Here is a 3,608-nt window from a genome sequence, read left to right on the forward strand (position 1 = left end):
GTGTGTGTGTGTGTGTGTGTGTGTGTGTGTGTGTGTGTGTGTGTGTGTGTGTGTGTGTGTGTGTGTGTGTGTGTGTGTGTGTGTGTGTGTGTGTGTGTGTGTGTGTGTGTGACTGTGTGTGTGTGTGTGTGTGTGTGTGTGTGTGTGTGTGACTGTGTGTGCGTGTCTGTGTCCGTGTGTGTGTGCGTGCGCGTGCGCGTGATGCACTGCGTGATGAGTGTGTGGTGCATGTGCTGTGTGTATGAAGGGGACGACCGCGACACTTGACCGCGATTACAGATATCACCCAGTATCACGCAGTTCCCACGAACGCAGCACCTTATCTGTGGACACACTGAGCTACAATTTTTTAGCTTCTCTGCACATTCGGTGCAAATTGCTCAACAACTGATCAATGATGCGACGCGACTCGCTAGCCATGATCGACAAAGCAACGCGATTCGCTGGCCACGATTGACGGCGCGACACGATTCGCTGCAAGCATCAAAAATTAAGACATTATGATTAATAACACAATTAACGAGCACAACAGTTGCGGAAAAAACGAAAGCAACCCATCGCAGGAACGCACGGGAACCCTCTGGCCGCTGGCAGAACCGCGAACGTCTGTAGTTTCTACGTAGCGCTGTCGCCCAACTCCGCCAGGGACGTCCGGGCGACGACAGTGGCGACGTCTCGTGGCTGGGCGCATTTCCCACGCGGTGTAGCACGGCGCGCATCAACCACACCGATCACGCGACGAACAGCGCGTCACTGATGAGATAACAGATAGATCAATTTTTGTCGAAGCCGCATCTGCTACATATATATGCAGAGCGCGAGCGAAACAACCAGTATAACGTGCAGTTACGCACGCACGCTCGCACAACCGAGAATAAATATCCACTCCGACGACGTCATCGTCACCGGAAAAAAAATCTTCCGTTATTCCGTCGCCCACGAATCGCGTTAATGCGCAGGAACAAAAATGGCGAAGATGTTGACGGTCTCGTTAAAATTTCTCCGCCTTTTCTCGCGGGCAGTGGCGAGCGTCCTCACGCGATTACGCGATGACGAATCTAACGCGATGATAGCGATTACACGAGAGTAGCCATTTCTCCGATTCTTTTCAGTGCGCAGTAGGATACAACCGAACGAACGAACGTTTTCGAGTTGAAAAGCTGCTACACAAAAACTTTTTTTTTTAACACTAAGTGCTTCCTACAAACAGCTACACATTTTTCACTTGTACCCCCCCCCAAAAAAACAACAACTTGTAAATGCTCCGTTGAGTATTGACGTATTAAGAACTGCTCTTATACAGTACTGCCTTGTAGATCAACTAACATATAATTAAACTTGCTTCCCATACAACGACAGACAGCAAGGAGTCAAATCCGACTAACGCTGACGAATTTTGCAAGCTGCACGTTCGGCAACGATAATTTTGTAAGGCACCTGCAACAATCCCACGAAGAAACTCAGCTAAAAACTAAGCGATCATCACCTGGAACTCACACGCATTTCCTAATCCGCTATAAACCACGGTGAAACGTGTGGCGCAGATGAAAATTGCAGAGATTTAGGTTAATGCTATCGATTACGGCATTTACGACCCGTCTTCGCTTGCAAATATCATTAAAACTACTCGCGAAGCCATTACTAATAGTCTTCATGCGCGCATCTTACGGCGTAAGGTCGCGGGTCAACACCTGCAGGCGTAATGTAAACTAAACACATCACCACCCCCTCACACACACACACACACGCGCGCACGCACGCACGCACTCACACATACATACACGCACGCACGCACACACGCACATACACACACACACACACGCCCACACCACGGGTAGCATAAAATGCTCTCAGATTCAGTAATGACCACATGATCGCGCCGCGCTGTACTCTGCTGCTGCCCCCGCTGCTGCTGCTGCTGCTGCTGCTGCTGCTGTGCACTGTAGCCGTGCAGCAAGCATCTTGGAGGGCTTCACGACTTGTCAATAACTGAAGCAGTGTTATTCGCAGCCGGGGGAAAGGTACAGCATCGGCGACCGAACGATTTGCCGCCGCCGGCGAGAGAGACGGATGCATAGCTCTGCGTTGACCCTCCACCTCCTCCTCCACCTCCTCCTCCTCCTCGTACGCCACAACCCTGGCGCTGCACCCCCTCCTCCGTGCGCTACGCATCGCGACATGATGCGAGGTGCGGGGGCCGTAGCGCTAGTCCGCGCATGGACACGTAACCACGATCATCCCGTGTGCCGGAAAAGCTTCGCGGATGACCGAGACGGTCCCCCGAACCCTTCATTGGATTATTTTGCTCGTTTATTGTTTCTCGCACCTTGCTGTCCGTAATTGTGCTAATAACGGAAGCAGTCAACCGCATAATGAGCTTGGTTTAGGCTCAGGTGTGATTCACATTAGGTTAAGAGCATTATGTGTGTGTTCTCCTATAATCCTTAATTACCTGTATCGCTATAGGATGCAGCAGCTAGACTGCTAGAGCATGTCAGGATTAGAGACTAGAGAGGCTCACTTGCATATATACATTATCATACAGGGCACGAAATTAGCACCGGCCCACCGGCATATGCCGGCAAATTATTTGGAGGGCCGGTAACATTGGCAAAACACTGCGGCCTTCCGAGCCGGTGGTTTCAGCCGTGTTAGCGAGTACCTACATTTTTATTTGTAGCATTAATGAGCAAATAGCCATTAATTTACTGTTTTACGTAAAGGATATCACGCCATAGTTTATCAACATTTTACAAATTTGAAATCGAGAATGCAAGCGTGAAACACGACATTGAATTTACAAACAAAATTTGTGAGGGCTGGTAAAAAACTGCTGTTACCAGCCCTCTGGGCCAGTGCAAGAAAACCTGAATTTCGTGCCCTGTATATATATATATATATTATATGCACAGCATTTTATCATTTTTAATAAACCACACTGCAGTGACTGTGACTGCACAAAACAGACGTTCTATGCGCTCACACACGCGCGCGCTATGCTAATGCAGCGTCACTTCGCTCGTAGTTATTGATGAGTGAACTTATGCACACAGAGTAGGCCTGCGAGTCACCTGCGAAACTAGATTGACATGCCTTTCATTAGCACCTCCGCGTTAAAACGCGCATCTACCTCGCGTCAAACGCACCTCACGAAGAGGCAAATTTTCCGAAGCCACGAAACCCACTCGCGGACTCACAGAACGCTCGCGAAGAACATACGTATATATATGGCACATCGCTTTTAAACGTACGTTCCTGTGGAGTTAACCCTGTCCACCTTTAGTGATTGACAGGTAGTTCTAGCCAATCAGCACATTGAAGCATTCTAGAAATGCTGCTTAGCAACGAAGAGAAGAATTTAGGACGTAGACCGTGAAAAAAAACAGGTATAAACTCGTCTAGCTTGACGGACTGGACGAAAAACATCCAACACAGAGTCGAGAGAGAGAGAGAGAGAGAGAGAGAGAGAGAGAGAGAGAGAGAGAGAGAGAGAGAGAGAGAGAGAGAGAGAGAGAGAGAGAGAGAGAGAGAGAGAGAGAGAGAGAGAGAGAGAGAGAGAGAGAGAGAGAGAGAGAGAGAGAGAGAGAGAGAGAGAGAGAGAGAGAGAG

The 3,608-nt window shown here is 49.1% G+C and overlaps 1 protein-coding gene across 1 annotated transcript in view; it reads right to left on the reverse strand.

The window, feature by feature from the left end:
• Positions 1-3,608, reverse strand: part of LOC106805042 (serine/threonine-protein phosphatase 2A 56 kDa regulatory subunit epsilon isoform-like) — a gene marked incomplete in the record, with an annotated part of 59,909 nt that overhangs the window by 47,231 nt on the left and 9,070 nt on the right.

This window comes from Priapulus caudatus, unplaced genomic scaffold (assembly GCF_000485595.1).
Source record: "Priapulus caudatus unplaced genomic scaffold, Priapulus_caudatus-5.0.1 Scaffold97, whole genome shotgun sequence".
NCBI lineage: Eukaryota > Metazoa > Priapulida > Priapulimorpha > Priapulimorphida > Priapulidae > Priapulus > Priapulus caudatus.